General features: G+C 38.9%; 1 long non-coding RNA gene across 2 annotated transcripts in view; it reads left to right on the top strand.

Annotated features, from left to right (window-relative positions):
- Positions 1-17212, top strand: part of LOC141941866 (uncharacterized) — a 28552-nt gene extending 11340 nt beyond the window's left edge. Inside the window, exons 2-4 of one of the 2 annotated variants that reach the window (XR_012628456.1) lie at positions 3314-3439; positions 5377-5491; positions 17149-17212. This is a non-coding gene — a long non-coding RNA (uncharacterized LOC141941866). Of the gene's footprint in view, positions 1-3313; positions 3440-5376; positions 5492-7497; positions 7616-17148 lie in introns of those variants that run through there. The other variant, XR_012628455.1, reaches the window with a different exon arrangement.
- Positions 17213-17955: the final 743 nt, after the last annotated feature.

The following is a 17955-nucleotide window of genomic DNA, read 5'->3' as shown; positions in this document are numbered from 1 at the left end:
TGCATGTCCATCCGCAAACACTTTTGTGATGTGCCTCGGCCGGCAAACAGATGCTGTTTAATTTCTTCTGATCTCTTTTCCTGATGAACCTCTTCATTATCTGTATTGTTACAGACATAATTCAAGATTCTTCAGCTTATTTCCTGTTGTTTTTTTTTTTTTCCCACAATAGAATAGGGATGACGATTTATTGTGTATATGATGTTAGGCCTAAAAGCCCTTTCCTGGGCTCTTACTCAGTTGTTCCAGGAGCTATATAAAACCAGAACAAAGACAATGTGTGTCCATATTGCATACTTTTTAACTAGTTATTCTAGAAAGGCGGGAATTCTCCTTAACTGTGAGACAAATTCTCTCCTCTTCAACTCCATTAGCTGTATACCAGGATTGAAAAATCTGACCATTGTCATTTAGCAGTAGATGCTCTTCATGCTGTCCTTGATAACTTCAGTGATGAGAATGAATTAAATGAGAGCTTGCCTGTTGCAAGAGGTTGCATTTCAGAGGGTAACTTGATAATTAATTTTTTACTGAAAAGGACGCTATGTCTTAGTTATTTCCCTTGTAGGAAATTCTGGTTCATCAAAGCCTGGTCTGCTGCTTAGGTAAGTTCAGGTTTCACGGGAGAATGAAGGACTGGACATCGGGATGTCACAAGATTTTTCAGAGGCTTATTGTAACGATAACCAGTTTTGCAAGTATGATTTGTATTTATATTTCACATCTGGCTTTCTAAGGTGTAATTAATTTTTAGTCTAACCTGTTTCTAGCAGTTCTTGCTTGTATAGAACCTTCCAGTTATTTGGAAGCTTTTTCTACTGATAATCTCTATGCTGATAAATAAAAACAAATACTAGAAGACAGCAGAGCTCCTAGTGAGCTATCTTGCTTATATAGCTGTTCCTTCCCTGGGTATCTGCCACCGCCTCCAGGGAGCAGGATGCAATGAAACTGTAGACGCTCCTTTGAGGGATTCTCACTGAGCTGTTGACAAGTTCTTCATGGACTGTGGACAATATACCACTATGCACTTGTGTCACACCACAGGGCCTCCCATTGACGCTTATCCTTTTCGTTTGGCCTCTGACCTCCACTGCTTGCCACTTAGTGAAGTGGCAGTTCAGAAAAGAAAGCAAAAGTCAGACCAAAGTAGCTTTCATCTACCTTGCATAGCCTAGTTTGTACTTATTGCTATTTTTCAAATTACTAATAATTAATAGAGATCCTATATATTTTCCCATTTTGAAATAAAACCCATTCTTGAGTATAAATGGACGAAGTAGCATTGTTCCCTGCTACCCAGATATGTGGATTTTCACCCTGACATCCTTATTTCCACCCCTCATTTCTTTTTTTTTTTTTAAGCAGAGGTAATCCAGAACTAACCCCAGAGAGTTAAAAAAATTAGAAATGCAAATTTACAGGTTTGGGCCCTCTGCAATTTCTGACTTTCACACATCTTAGTGATCTGTACTTGGAATTACTGAACTGAAAGCAAAATGTCGCGTTTAAGTACAGTTTAGACAATCCATGCAACAATGATTTTGTATGTGAGCATCTCTTCCATTTCGGTAATTAAAACACTCCATTACAATTGTTCGGTACATAAATGCCAATCTTTGAAGTCTAGAATGGAAATAATTGTATTACTCTGGATCTGTGACTGTAGAACTGTGGCACCCCAACTCTTCACACAGTGATGCCAAAGAATAACTTCAGTGGCCTCCAAGTCTGCTAATTGAATTACTGGATTACAGAAATGCTGAAAACCCTCTGTCTCTAACCAGGATTCTGTGGTGTCAAGGTGTGCAAAATCAGAATGAAAAATCACCTCTCATGACACGTGGGTTGGAAAATAATGCAAGAAGCCTCCTTCATTTCTCTGCTTGATCTCCAGTAGCGGTTGAATACTACCCCTCCTCCCACTGAGTTCGGAAGTGGTCATCAAATGAAAGGGTAGAGCTAGAGGGAAGGAAGATGGTGATTTAATTAGAGATCTAAGGGGTCATTTTTTTTTCCCCAGCATGTAGTATTGTTGTAAGTCAGCACTTATTGATGTGTGATGATTACAGGCAGCCAAGAAACTGGCCTGTACATCCACTCTTCTAGATTTATGATGGCAGAGACAGGACCTTTTGCTTTTAAGAACGAGCAGTTTGCCCACTTTGTTTACAGTTAAACTGATCTAGAGAAAAGATTCAGTGAAAATTAAATTAGATTAAATATGTAGGAAGAATAGCTGTAAAAGCAAAGCATATGTTAAAAATTGACAGTGGTCATTTACAAAACAGGTAAAGCTTTGAAAATATGCTCAAGAGATTTAGGAGCATAGATTTTATCGAAAGTCAGCAGGATTTGTATTTCTAAACCGCATATAGTGTTTTGAGTATTTTCTCTAGTATTTGTACTTAAGTTTAGTAAAAAGAAAATGTATTAAAATTGTTTAGTTTTGAGGTTTAAGATGCAGAACTTTGGGAAATTACTAATTTAGCTTTAAGGAGGTTTACTTACTAAATCTTCAGTTTTGATCAGAGGTTTCACAGTTTTACCTAGTGCTGCTGACATCAGAGTATTACTTGAGAAACTATGCTTTCTTTCATTCATTCAAGAAAAAAATTAAGATCCTGACTCTTAACTGGCTGGAAGAGCTCATGATTTAAAAAGCTGTCTTGTATATGAGGGTGGAGAGATGTCTGAGCCGTGATTTTATTTTTTTTTTTTTTTTTTAATACTTGCTTTTGGCAGGAGCATTACAAAAAATGACAATCAAAACAAAAGTTTCTTAGTGATGATTAAACATCAAGGCACTAGTGGTGAAAGGAAGCTGCTGGATATCCTAACAATTTAAGTTAATGCTGTAGTCAAGTTACCTTCGTTTGCTCCTTTATTTCATTAAGATAGAAACAGTGGACCATGTTGAGCATTTAATCCTTTTGCATGCCTCTCAATGAACTAAGAAGGTGGTCCTTGCTTAAAACAGATAGACAATCATCAGACCACTAAGGCGGCCAGTTGTGACTTCATTCACACTGGTGCTCAGTGGATGACAAGCTTTTGCAGGATCAGGGCCAATATTTATAACTCCAATCTATTGCATAGCTCTTTTTCAGTTCTTGATTCTTAACAGGTGCTCTCCCCCTGCCCAGTTCTCTGCAGACTGTGAAAGCAATTGAAGGTATTACGGTTAGACACTAAATACATCATGAAGATTAACTTGATAAATGATCAATTCTGGCCTCATGCTTGAAATTTAAGTCAATTGTCTGGATGAAATGTGTAAATCCCTGTATAACAGACATTTATCTCTTTCCAGACTTTTCAGTGCTCTGCACAAGATGAAAGCAAGTAAGTGGATAATCTTTTCTGGAGGTGATGCTGTATTTTTTCTTCCATGAAGTATAATTTCCTGGGATGTGGTGTCCAGCTGTACGCATGCAATGTATGTTGACAATAAGGAACACAGGTACTTTGACAAATGTTTCTGCCGGTGAAGCTCTGAATAACCTAGGATCTGATAGACATCCCAGGTAGAAAATGGGATCTTCCCTTCCAAGCATTCCCACTAATGTCCTGTGGGTCACATCCTTGTGCTTGGGGCTTGCCCCTGACAAGAGTGATGGTAGTATTTATTCTTCCCAATAGCCTGCAGGAATCGTGCTGCGTATGCTTTAGTGGGAATATTCTCTTTTTCTCTTACTTCTTTCCCTTCCCCCCCCCCTCTCCTGATCCTAGCTTCACCCCTTCTTTTACCTTTTCTGGATGGATTGTACATTTTCAAAGTTTAATGCTTGCTTATTTTCCCGTTGTTCCCTAAGTGGCACAGCTGAAGTATTACAGGCCGGCCATCAAAGTGCCTTTAAAAAGGAAATAGTCAGGAATTCACATGTGTATGAACTATATGTCTTTGCATAGCAATTTTTGTGGGTTATCAGAGCAAAATATGACTTGCTTTGACAGTGGTCCCATCATAAGCTCTTACCTTCAGGAATTCAACCTCCTACTTTTACAACCTATTCATAGTCCCTTTGGAAATTTTAAACACAGCATGTTAGGATGTTGGTTAACAGCAAATAAACCTGTGCGCTGACCTGCCCATGTGCTAATAATAAGTCATGAGTCTGCTTTTTAAGAAACTCTGTCACAAATGGTGGTTGAAAAAATAAATGAACGACTGAATTCCTACAGATAAGACCATCCAGATGGGACTGCTGGGGGGTAGGTTAATGAGTTGGCCCTGCGGCCTCGACAGTCTTCCTTCAAAAAAAGGGGCACGTGTTGTTCAGACGAGCCCATGGCCTCTTATTTTCCAAAGGTGAAATTTACCATGGAGTGAAGGGCCAGCGAGAGGTCTCTGCCTCAGGCTCGCATGGGGCTTGACTGATAGATAAGGCTTGTGCTAGCGAACCTCACTTTTAGGGAGTAAACTAGGGCTTTTGGTACGTTCCTAAAGAGCAATCGAGCCTAGGCGTGAACATTTTGTACAAGCTTTTGATACACACTCCTGATCCTTAAGGATTTGTAAAGAGGCGTGCATTTATGGGTTAGATGGGGGATGTATGATTATCTTGCTTTATACCTTTTAATGAGTGTGCATAAAGACTGCGTATGTGGGAAAAACGCCATCATTTTTTGCAAGAATTGGATGGCTTTAATTTCTAGATTTGTTTTTTTGTTGTATCACTATAGTAATTAGTTCCACTTTTCCATAATACTAATCAGTTCAGCATTTTCTGAAAGGACTTTTTGTACTGCAGAAATTACTTCCATTTGCATGGAATGTTGGATTTGCTTAAAATAAGAAATGACGTTTTTGGCCAGTAGATACACCAGATATTAGGTACCTTTTTTGGGGATGGGAGGTGGCTAAATAATAACACCAATATAAACAACAATGATATGCAGCTGTTATCTCTAATGCAATAGCATTTCAGTTCCTGGGGGTATGGGGTGACTGTTGCTTTATGCCTTGGACAGAAACATAGCATGGATAACAACAGCTAAACTCCCTGGTCTTGGGAGTTGCTTCCTCTTTTGGCTGATGGACAATTTGCAGAGTGAGTTCCATGATTTCTAGTGTCTCAGGAGTGCATTAGAGTTTCACAGCAGGAGATTTGTAAAAGGGAAAGGAATGGTGTACAGGGAATTAAAAGGTCTGTAAAACTAGAGGCTCGCTCTCCTGTGAGGAGTGATCTTGTCTGAATCAATAAACGTCCATGGTCTGTGTTTTTCAGCTGTGATTATTAGGACTGTGTGTTCTGTCAGGGCATTCTGAGCAGAGCCAATATTGTCTTAATAACACCAAAAAATGTATTTACAGCTATTTGTCCGAATGCTGAATAACTGTTCCTTTTGTTCTCTGTCCTTTGCTATTCCCAGACCATAATGCAAACAGGTTTGGGCTCTGAGTCCAGTGAAGTATTTCTAAGCATACTTAACTCCGGGCACATGACTACTCCGGTTAACATTTGTAAGACTTTCTACAGGCTTAAAGGTAAGCACACGCTTAAATGGTTTGCTAACTCTGAGTCTCATTTTTCCTGAGTATTTAGGAGAACATTAGCAACTGTGCCATGCACAATAAAAGTTGCTCTTGAATAAAGATCGTTATTATCTGTCATTCCCTTTCCATTATTCTGTATTCATCATTACCTATGCTCCTGCTGAACTGTTTATTTTGGATCAAAAACTGTAGTAAAGGGGCATTGATGAACAGTTGCGCTTTGATATAACAAGTAGTCAAAGGCAATGACTGAGCAAAAATCTTAAAAGTCCAAGATTTCTTTTACAGAAATGCTATGTAAACATGTGGAAAAAGGAAATATAGCTACAGAATAAGAAAGCAGGAAAGAAGTGGCTACATGTATGTTTTCACTGCAAAAGGGTATTTTTTTTACTGCCGCGTAACTGGTGCCTGCTAAGTCTTACCCTGCAAGGTCCTACAGGCATTACAGATTTCAACCACATGGTAGCTAAGTAGGCTTAACTCTCTTGCACTCAGCAGCGACTGACTTTGCCTATTCCGATCTCTTAGAAAAACTATAGTGCTTAGCTTCGGCTAAGTGGGATAGCTAACATTTAACACTGTAAAGTTATGCAACTACCACAGCAAAATCAGAGTAATATTGGCAGTGAAGGGAAAGCCCATTTTTATTTACAATAATTATTAAATCAGGGTAGCAGCTAGGGAAATTAAATTCATGTGTATTAGACAAAGACACAGTCACAGCTGAATTCTTAAAAGTAAGAACATGAAACAGAAAACCAACTAGCTGGTTATGAGTAGGACATGTTGTTTATGAGCTGTTTGGTTACATTTTCTGCTGATCCATCTGCCAGTGGAAATCCTTTGCCATTCCTTGAAGACTAAAATATCATTCTGAAGATAGAGGCAGGATTCAAGCAGTACCATTCTCCCCAGATATCTTCTGATGAGGTGTCAGCTTCCTTTTGGCAGAGCCTGGAGGATAGATAAGGGACTGTGGTTACAGGCACAAAGGGCTTTTATGACAAGGTGAGAAAGAGAAAGTTTCAGATTAGCAGGAATTTGTATCTTTATTGTGCTTTTAACTTCAGTTTCAAATCTTAAAACAGATTTTTGCTGGTACGTGAACTCGGTGAACTAATGTCCTATTGCATTTTAATTTCATCACTCTAATTCTCTGACTTCAAAGCCTGGTCCAAGTCTAGAGAAAAGTTCACAATCCGCTTGATTTGGCTACAGAAATGTGAGTTTGTTGTATGTGGTCACAAAACAGGGAGAGCTCTTGAAATAGATCAGCCAAGAATAGAAAAGGCTACTATATGTTTTGAAGGATCCATTGTATTTGTACCTGGGTAATGAATAATCTTAACTAGATCTTCACTGTTAAAGGACAGACTACTAATTTTTAAGGAAACAAATAGAAGAAGCCTCGGTGTTTAACTGAAAATAAAATGAAGCAAATCAGTAAAACAAATATAAAAAACTGCAGGATGTATTTCTTTCCTCTCCCTAACTCTTTCTCCCATAGTCATCTTATTCTCTTGTTTTGTTCACCTGAAAAAGTTTTTAGATTTGCAAATCTGTTCTACAAATTCAAGTTTTAGAGCTTTAAAATTGCGACCCATCAAAGTTCGCTCTAAGCCTGAGGGATATATCACATTCCCTAAAATTTTTAAGACTGTTCATCAGATCAGATGGAAATCTAAGAGGTGCAGTAGTATCTCACTACTTATGAATCACACTCAGCATTTTGTGTGGCCATCCTTTGAGATAAAACTCACTGGTGTGTGAAGTCAATTATTTCACATACAAAAACTTTACAAATCACTCCCTAGTTCCCATGTTTTAGATGTACCCATACCTGTTACGTTACTTTGGGGAGTGTTAGCTGTACTTTGACTTTGTGGGAAATGAGATAAAAAAGAAATAAGATTTGGTTCACTGGAAAAGGACAGTTAGCGAGAGTGGAGCTGGTGAAAATTCAGGAGGGTATATTTTAAATTCCCTTTCTTTAGGTTGTTGAAAGAATCCATGTAGACTGAAGAAATGGTATTATTACTACCACTGCACTGTAAAGAAACTGCAGAACAGAAATCAGAAACAAATATTAAGGAGAAGACCCCAGATTTTGTCCTGAACATTTCTCAGAAGTGGTAAGAAACTGGATGGGCCCAAATACAGAACCTGATTCAGGTAATAAGCCAGGTGCAAATATCGTTCTTGTGGTGGTCTGTCAGGTCTATCAGTCCATTCTCATTTACAGTGGATCTCTCTGTACAATAAGAGTAATTTGGTCTCTGGTGCTTTGGGACAACTTCTACAATGGGGCAAGTAGTGGCCAGTACTGAACATACCTGAACTCTGGTTCTGGATGTGCATATCAGTCCACAGACGCATCTCCATCAGAATCTGCAAAGGTAGATCAGTGCTCCAGTGCTGAAAAATGCCACTTCTCTTTGTGGTCCAGGGGAACTGCTGGGTACTCAAATGTTTACCAGAGCAGGACATTTAGAAGCATAAAAATAGATGCAGTGCCTAACTTTGTCTTGGTAGCCCTTATTTGGGCAAAACAAATATCAACTTCTTCGGATTTTTCATGATGTGAAGGCTGCTGAATTGACATGTGGCTATTTTTTCATTTACTCAAAAGCAATTTGTTTATTGCTGCTATATCTTAGTTTATAATATTATCGTTCAATGACATATGAATATATAAACAGTCCTCAGCTGGTGAAAAACAGCAGCATCCATCAAGAGTCTGGCCCTGTGCGCTCACTTGCATTATCTGAATTTCTCTAACTTTTCCGTGTACTGCATGAAGTCTCTGCTCCTCTCATATCTGTGCAAGGAGATTTATTTGGCAGTAAAAATGTCCACTTAAATTGAAAGTTCAGTTATTTACTTTATAGAAGTGAATAGCCTTCAATAAATCAGTCTTTCTTTCTCTTTTCTATTATTATTTATTGTTTACATTACTGTAACAGACATGTCTCCTGTAAAGCCTTTCAGCTTTAATCCACTAAAGGGGGGAAAACGTGATGTTGAATTACAATTGAAGCAAAGGAGCAGCTGGACCTCTGAATTTTATTCCCCACTGATGGACGAGGGGCCGCTCTCTGTGTTGTCATTCAGTATCAGAAAAAAGCAATTTTCACTTGCTTTTCGATGCAAGAATTATTGCCTCTTTAAAGGGGTGTTGAGGGCCTAGAAGAGAAGGACAAGTGTCTCCGAGAGGGATGTGTGCCTGCTGCCACAGAGGGAGTGGTGGAAAGTAGGCAGTGTGCTGCAGTAAAAATGCTGTATAGACCCCTTAGACAGTTAGGAGTATCTTGTGTAAAAATCTAGATGCTCATTTGTAACCCTAGACACCCGTGTGTTTTAAAAACATGACTCTAGAAGTGTCTTCTGGGAGGAGGATTTTAGGTCCTTGGTTGTGGTTGAATACCCTGTCCCTGAGAATGCTCTGGCATGGTGCAGGCATGGTGAATCCCATACACTCTGTAAGGAGTTGTTGCTCTCAGGTAGAATGTAAATTCCATTCATTTTGTATGCTTTCTGATTTGTACATTGGAGATGGTAACTCTGAGCCAATACAGACATTTATTATATGATTTAAGTGCATTCTTATTTAACCCAGTTGATGTCTTGGGTGACTTCATCCCCTCTGTAGATGTTTCACCTCTTTGTCTACACTTATTTACTGCTTGTACTACTGAAAATCATTCAAGCGCCCCAGTGATTGAAAGAGCCTGACTAAACATTTTCTAAAGGAAAGCAGGACAAGTCTGTAAAATTGGTTGCAAAATGTACTTATCAGCATGTGTTGTGGTATGGTATGCACTCCATGTCACATGGCAAGAATCCCCAGTCTGTCCCTGCAGCTATTCCTTATGTTGAAACTGCTTTCAACCCTGATGTTATTTCTGTCTTTATTTTTGGCAGCAGGGTTAGCAAGTTTAAATTTTAAAGGAGGGGAATAAGAGAGATACAGAACTGCTTGGTGAAGGGGTCAGAAAGGACAGGCTAGCTGAAAGCAGTCGGGACTGCTAATGCATTCCTCTTCCATCTCCTCGTGGGGCAGAGGAAGACAAAATCCTGCATGGAGCCCAGAGGTCCCTACCCCCACTTTCATCTCATCCACCCTATAAGCTTTTGTGTCAAAGCCAACCTCTTCCTGCTGGAGGACGACTGGATGTGATTCCTTTCAGAGGCTGTCAGCGCTTCTCCTGTAACTGCCCTGTGGAGATGCTGTTGAGTGACATGAAACACTTTTTCTCCTGACAGGATTAGCGAGCCATCTCTCCACACTGCCCAGCTTCCCCCTCTGCCTCCACCAGCTTGTTCGATGTGGCCAAAGAGGCATGCTAGGTCTTGGATAGCAAAATAGCATTGGGTCACTTCTCCCATGTTTGCTACTGACAGAGGATCTCTATTCTTAGAGGAAACTTTTACTCTTTACACAGCAAATTAGACCGTTTTTGGAGCAAGAATAGGAATTATTAGTCTGTGTCCATTTCATCTGTGCCTCTCCATTTATATCTTGTGGAAGCATAGGGATTGTCCGGCATTATGCCCAGTCTGTGGTCCTTCCAGATTAGTTCCTGCTCTGACCACAATCTCACCAGGTGTTCTGTAGGAGGGAGAAGATGACAATGGTAGTTAGCCTGTCCCTGCAGAAATGCCGTGACTGATCTCTGATGATGGAAAAATCTCCTCTTTCTGGGAAGAAAGATACAATAAAGTCTTGCCAGTGGGAATCCCAGAATCAGGATTTTCTGGCTGTTCATTTTGACTCCCTGAGTAACAACGTAAGATGGACAGAGAGATGTTTTTTAGGCACTCTAGGTGATCTGTCTAGCAATTTGCTGGAGGGAATCAAGAAATCGGTACTAACTTGCATCTCCCCTGCACCATAATTGTTGCTTTTTTATCCTGTCCCTCTTTCCATTGTCCCCTCAGCCAGTTTGCACTCTCCGTTAGTATTTGGCTGTATTGGGTTACTCAAGCAGGTCTTACCTTTCATTTGACTACTTTCCCTTCATCTCAAAGTTACTGTGCCTTTTTTGAATGAATGCCTTGACTGTGCTTCTGCTAACTTATGCTAACTGAAGCGTGCCTGCAAGGTCTTCAAAGACCAATTATCTTGCCTTGCATTTAAATGCATACTTTTCTCATTGCCAAAATATAGATGCAAATATGTATGAAAAATTACATTTATTACATGACTACATAAAATAACTAGAAAGAAGCAGCACACATTTTTTTTTCATTGCATATATAGTGGGGTTAGGATGTATTCAGCCAAGTATGTATTCAGATTATTCATTCAGCTTGCAGTAAGCATGTGTATTAAAATCAGTGTTGGGTCTGCTTATGGGTTGAATCTGGCTCTGCAAATTTCCAATATTATGTTACTACATTACAATATGCTGTCATGTTCAAACCTTTGAATTTATTAAGCAGGATGTAATATGCCAAATCTTTACAAATTACTCATTGTTTTGGTACTGGATGTTGGCAGTATTGTCATTATCATAGCAAGCCAAATGACCCTTGCACTAGATTTTCCATGTTATTTTCCACGTTATTTTCCAAGCAGATGTCAATGCAAGAAAGTAATCTCAGTTTATCTCAAATTATTGTACTTTCAGATGGTTATTCAATCCATGAAGTATGGGATGGTCCATATTCACATTATCCCAAGGGAAGCCCTTTGAAAGAACTGTGACCTCTTTGCTCTTGAAGGTTAGAGGAAAGTGTTTTCTTCCAACTCTTTACAACTCTGCTTTCCATATGCTGCCAACTCTACTAATCTTTTTGCCAAGGAAAAACAGCCCTTTCCTTTCTGTCCTATTCCTCCTTTAATTTGTCCTGTTCAGGTTTATTTCTGGAGAAGAGAACTTGTTTCTTCTCTAAAGCAATCTTTTCTTGCAACAACCACTCAAGCATTATGGTTTTACCATGGCTTGATCCTTTTGGAAACACTGAAATGTGAAAAAGGGCGCTTGGATCCCATGGTGATGAGCAGGCTTAAAAACACTTAGGTAGATTAAAAAGGCTGAGTTGCTGAGTTTTGTGGCTTCTGTTTGGATTTTTTGTTTCATTTAACCTGCCGTGTCAACAGAGCCAAAACTCTGAAAGGCATACCAGACAGGAAAAGCCAGTTGGGAAATGACCTGAAACTGTTGTTGGCACCGCACTTTAAAAGCGAGCCTTTTTATTGTCTGCAAAGCAGAGGTTGTGGAACACTATCCTTGTGTTATTATTAGCTAGTGCAATGCTGAGGATACCTCTGAATAGTGGCATTTCATGTACGAAAAGAGAATCCGAGAAAACTCTCATTTCAGACCTGAAGTTTTGATTTTCCTATGGCAGGAATTTTTCTTTGTTGGATTTTGAAGTGAAAGAAAAATTGTGTCACAGGGCCTGACTTTTCATCAGATGCTTGAAATCAATTATGAGGCATGCTGAAAGGACTTCAAGAGTGCTTCAGAGAATCCTGATTATTCTCCTGACACAAGCTTCCTATATTGTCTAACTAGCATCACTAAGAAAGACAAAATGTTGTCCGCTATGCAACAATTATGCCATAAAAAGAAAAAAAGGAATGAGAAAGGCAAAGGCGTTATAAATTTACAAAGGAAACCAAGTATAGAGTGACCTCTCTTGCTCTTTATTATCAAGGCACCAAGTATGTGTTTCTTAATGTACAATTCTAGCTAAATTTAATCTATACACTGTCTACCATATTCCCTCTAGGGAATGGAATGCCAAACGAGCACACAGTGTTCTCACATTAAAATCTTCCATCAGCATTGCTGTGGGCTGTGGGGGATATTAAGTCAGCCAGTCTCCTTGCTGCTCTAGCCTGAAGAAGGGGCCAAAGTTCAACAGTTTCATTAATTCATTCAGGAAGAGAGGAAAGTAAAAACAAACCAAGTATTTGTTTTCATTGATTGTCCAGGTTTCATTGATTGTCCAGACAGCCAACTCACTTCGTTGTCTTATTCCCCTTTCCCCCTTTTCCCCTTCTAGAAATCAAGGGGTTATGGAATTTTAATGTCAGCAATGAAGATACTGAAAATACTTAAACAAATCATTCCATCATAGTCAAGCCTTTGCTGAAAATTTTAGTTTTTACTTTAAACTCCTTCACTTCATTAGTTTAATTTTATCAGACTGATAGTAATTTTTAAGCATAAGCTTTTTATTTTGTTACGGTTCTTTATCCAATGAAACTTTACTAATTTTCTTTTCCTACTAGTCACTGAACAAAGACTGTGTTTCAAGAATGCTGACTGGTTTGCAGAGCTCTGGCTGTATGAGATAGCTCCTTCTCTTCTGAAAATGCAACCTCACGTAGCATAGAGCAATTAAACTGTTGGGAAATCTGAGAAACCCTCTGGTCACAGGAGATGCAATCCTACATTGACTGCAAAACTCCCTGCCAGATGAAATAAAAATAGCTATTAATTTCACCATGTTAGGAGCTAAGAGCGCTTACGGAAGCCAAGCTCAAAAGCCATCCCTTTGTTCAGGCTTTCCCCCAAACGTAAATGCAATCATACTGTCAAATAAAACCAGAGGCAACAATCTTAATACAAGACACTGCTGTTGCACTTGTATAATCTGAACAAATATTCAGTCTCAGACTGCTGTGTACCAGTTTCAGAACCCCACTGGAAACTCAGAGAACATATTCACTGCGCTAAAACATAGTTCACCCTTAAAAATGTATGAAAGTTACAGCAACGAGGCCAAAAAAATGAAAGAAGGGCTGGACCAGAAATATGGAGGATAGCAATAGATTACCTTGGTTAACTTGGTAGTTCAGGAGTTCATGAGAAGTTTCTGACTGCTGTTCTTTGTTTTGATTCTGCAGAGCAATTTCCCCTGTCCTCTTCCGCCTCTTTTATGTTATTTATTTTCTAGTAACACTGACCTTCTGCATTGAAAAATAAAAAGAGTTTCCTCTGCAAAGAATGACTCTTCCATGTGAAAAGATTTTTCTTGTATATGAGTTCACATTTTGTGAATATATTATCTTGCAGGTTTTTCTGGCTCCTTCATAAAACTGTACCATAGATTTTAGGTAAATGCTTCAAAAGTGCGTAACTTGGAAGCCACATTCCCTGGTTTTCATTAAGATCTGAATTAGTCTTTTAAGTCAGATTTGAAAATAAAGCTGAGGCTCATAAGTCACTTAGGTGCTCCTCAAATTTACTTTTAGGGTAAATCCTGAATGCGTTTTTTTTCCCTGTGTATTGTTTATAATGATAATCTAATGTTTAGCCAATGCTTGGCTGTGGAACAACAGAGAGTTGTGAGATGACCAAGCTCATTTCCTGAGTTGCATCTTTTTGTTTTCATAACAAGTCTTTACTTAACATTTCATTTAACAAGCCTTGTGGACTATCTCTTGATTAGATTCTGCATGTTTCCTGCCACTTGCATGAACTGAGAAATGTAACCTTAAAGCCAAAGCCAATATAAATATTTTTTCATAGAGTGATGTAACAACCAGCTTTTTGTTTCACAAAATTCAGACTTGCTAGAAACTCTGAAACTTTCCTCCATTTTCAGGCTGTCTTGAAAAATCATTTCAGATGGTCACTTATATAAATGAGGAAGCTGAGGATTTAGCATTGTCGGAACTTATTGCAGAATCACTATCAGAAAAAAATGGTTAAGCTTTCAGAAGGAAGATTGGGGTGTCAGTATTCTCAGAATTAAGTTAAATAGTCCTGGGGTAACCTGCGTGCATTGCACTTATGTGTGTGTGTAAAGTCGGAGTCCCCTTGTATTATTTGTTCACTGTATATTCATTGCTATGCGGACAAATTAAAAAAAAATCTTCATCTAATTTGCCTTGCAGTCACAATCAGCTAAAACTTTTTCTTCCCTGCATAATTCCTGGATTTGATTGCTAATTTGTGGGACTAACTTTGTAGGGCCTGTACTCTGCTCATAGATTTCACAGTGGAAACCTGGAGTGACTTCAGCTGAGTGAAGTTACTATGCAAATGTTCTTGTGTGGAGATCAGCAGCTAGTCCAGAAGAAGAGAGTCATTGTGGGTATTTCTGGAGAGTCTGAATGAGAAATTGTGGTTGATGGTAACATCAAGACCAAGAGAAAATTGAATTGAAGTTTAGGGGGGAAGTTTGCGCTATAAGCATAGTTTTGGGGAAGAGGCCAGCTGAGATAGTCAGGACTGAAGATTGTCACCATGGGATATGCCCCTGAGAGGTTCAGCCAAAGGACTTGAATGTTGGAAGTTTTTCAGTTTTGTTGTGTTTTTTTTTCCTCCACCAGTGTAAGATTAATTTATAGTATTTGGGCAGGGGGGAAGTTGGGGGATAGGGTCAAACTGATGGCAAGCTGCCAAAATCTGCTTAACTTCTTTATCAAAAGAAAAATAAACTTTCATCTGCTTTTCTGATGTCTTTGAGTGTGAAAATGGGTGTGTTGCAAACCAAATGCACAAGTTGCTCCGCAGCAATGAATTTCAAATTCTTAAAGTTTATGGGACATTATTAAACCTGTAGTTATGGTGGTATGTTAGCAATTGCTGAGTTTTACTAGCTTTACTTGAGTTCACTTTAAAAAAATGAAAAATCTCGGTGAATTGCTGCTGCTCTTAGTTTCCAATGGTCAATGTTCAATTGCTGCTTGGATTTCTCTGCTGATTGTTTTGATTTGCTGCTCAAAGGCCAACATGTAATTCACTCAGTCTGGTTCCTGAGTCTGATTACTATTTTTATAGTGCCATCTCCCAGTCTCAGTCTTTATAGGTTTTTTTGATTGGTGTAGGGCCATCGCAGTTTGGTTTTCTGTTGTGAACTTTCAGTGAGATGTGCCAGGTCTGCAAGATGGTTCTGTTTTTTTCCCCTTCTATCTGATTGTTGTGAAACTGCACTTCTTCAAGATCGCAAAAGCTCCCCAAATATTCTAATTTACTCTTTGGTATCCAAATTATGTATCATGGTCCTAATAAGTTCCCCAGTTATTGAATTTGCCTGACTCTTCTGTCCATTTTCATAAAACTATTCTTGTAAGACCCCCTTAGATAAGACCCTATTTTCAGTCACTTTAGCTTTGCCAGACTTTAACTATTTAGTTTAAATTTTGTCAGGTGTCTGCATCAAGCATAATGTATTTCCCTGGATAAAAAATACACCAACATCCTCTAGCATTTTTCAGAGTAATGCAAAGGAAAAAAAGACACTGTTTCATTTATATTTTAACTGTTTAGTATTAAAAAGATAAGAAATGTATTTGTAGCCGTGAGCTTTGAATCAGAGACCTGACAAAGCCAGAGGTTTGTGTATTTGGGCCAGAAATATATCTTTTGACATCTACTCTAAAAGAAATCTTACCTTATTTGATGAAATTATCACCTTTTGTTTTAGAAATCAGAATTCTAATATATTTTTCAGAAATGTTTTAGCTTATAAAGTCTGAATTATATGAAGCATTGACATTTCCTGGGTATCGAAAATTTAAATTTTGCTCAATTATTACCAAGGTAATTTATTCTTTGATACCATGTGTTAGAATACTTTTGAATATAATATTTTGAAGCTACTAGAAGTACCATTAAAAATGCCAAGAAGTCAAGTTGCAGTTCTGATTTCTGGAAGACTTTAAGTAAGCATGGTAGAAAAGAAAAAAAATGTTCATTGTCATATGAAGACACTTTCTTTTTGCTTATTGTTAAATTACTCATGGTGGATGTGGCAGGGTTTGGTGGTGAATATGGCCTATGGCTGTGTAGTTGAAGATCCTGTCAGGTGACGAATACACTGGAAAGTCTGAATGAAAACACTCAAAAGGGACAGATAAGGATTTTCATAAATGTTAAGTTTGTCATGGGCAAAATAGTCTTAACTTTGGGAATTTTACTTAATTTATTGCCAATGAAACTTTTAATTACCGATTCAAGTATTGAGAAAAAAAAGGCAATTAAATGAACACTGAGGGAAAGACCTTTCCTCCCCCTTCTCCAGGCTTGGCTTCAGTCTGACTCCTCTCCTCCTCCTTCCTGGTCTTGGCCTTCCCCATCACCACATGTGTTACCAGAGTGTCCTGGTCCCCTCAGTGAGGTGACAGGTGGCACAGCAGGTTGGGGTCACTGACCTAATGGCTTTCTGCTGCTCCTTACTTGTTTTCCTCTGCACCAGTGTGGGTCACCCATGGCTGCAGTCCCTCAGGGGTGTACTCGCTCTGGTGTGGGGCGACCTCTGTCCCATGGGGGTGTCTCTCCTCTGTCAGGGAGCACATTCTTCCCAGAGCGTGTCTCCAGCTGTGTCCCCAGTGATGTTGTTTTCTACGTGTTCCCTCCATTTTGATTCCTTTTCTTTCTCAAAACACATGTCTTCTGCCTCAGTGGATACTTTCTTTAACTACATCTAAGCTGAAGTGCCATGGGCTCCCCTGATGGGCTGCAGTTTTGAGGTGCTCACAGTGATATTGGAGTGAGCAGGACCTTGTGGTGACCAGTCCTGGATCTCCTCCACACAGGGCCCCTGCAGCCCCTGGCTACCCACACCCTGCCATTTAGGCCCAGTAGAAATTTAAGAACATTTCTTAACTTACCAGTTCTTGGCTTTACACCTTAAATATATATTTTTTGTAAATACAGGGCTTGTTGTAAATCTATTTTCAGAGCATCTGAATATGAAGTCATATAGATGGGTGTGTTATTTGCAATTGGATTCTGCTGAACAAAAATTCTTTCTCACAGTGGCACTTTCTATTGTAAAAACAGGCCAAGACACCTCATGACCAGGTGAGTGCTCATGAAGCTTGACATGATTAAATGTCCCTGAAAAATCTGAAGACAATTTGTCATAAAAGAAAATATGAAGACATTTTGTTACAGGAATTCAAGTTGCTATTTCCCAGTTGGATCTTTCTTGCTATCCATCTGTTGAATAACTTGAGCTGAGAGCAGTGTAGGTGAGCATTCCCTGAAATGTGAGTCTTGGAGAAGACATTCAGATTTGGTACATTTGGTAGAGCTGACTCTTTGATACCTCTTGTGTTTTGCTACTGCATGGAATTTTGCTTTACCAGATTTTTTGAAGCTTTTCTGCAAAAGTTACAGTTAAATTTTGAGGAGAAAAAGAGACATCAGATATCTTTTCCAATATTTTCTGGTTCTAGGACTGAAAAGCTGCTACAGCTAATTTATCCCTCTAAACATTAGGCACTGCTATTTGAAAAAATGAGGAGATAAGTAGGATGGCAGTGTCCAATAAAAGCATAGGTTTAGTGGAAGATGTGAGAATACAGGACTGGCAGAAGCAGGGGTGAATATTAAAATGTTTTCATCCTGCAACTTTGCTATGTTGATTTTTAAATACAGTTCCAATAAAAATAGTATCCCTGCTTATAGCTGAACTGCAGTCAGCTCCCTTTGTGCAAAACACCAATTGATATGAATGAGTTATGCCAGCAAGAAATAAAGACA

The sequence above is a fragment of the Strix uralensis genome, chromosome 3 (assembly GCF_047716275.1).
Source record: "Strix uralensis isolate ZFMK-TIS-50842 chromosome 3, bStrUra1, whole genome shotgun sequence".
NCBI classification, from domain to species: domain Eukaryota; kingdom Metazoa; phylum Chordata; class Aves; order Strigiformes; family Strigidae; genus Strix; species Strix uralensis.
This window is presented reverse-complemented; position numbering and strand designations above follow the sequence as displayed.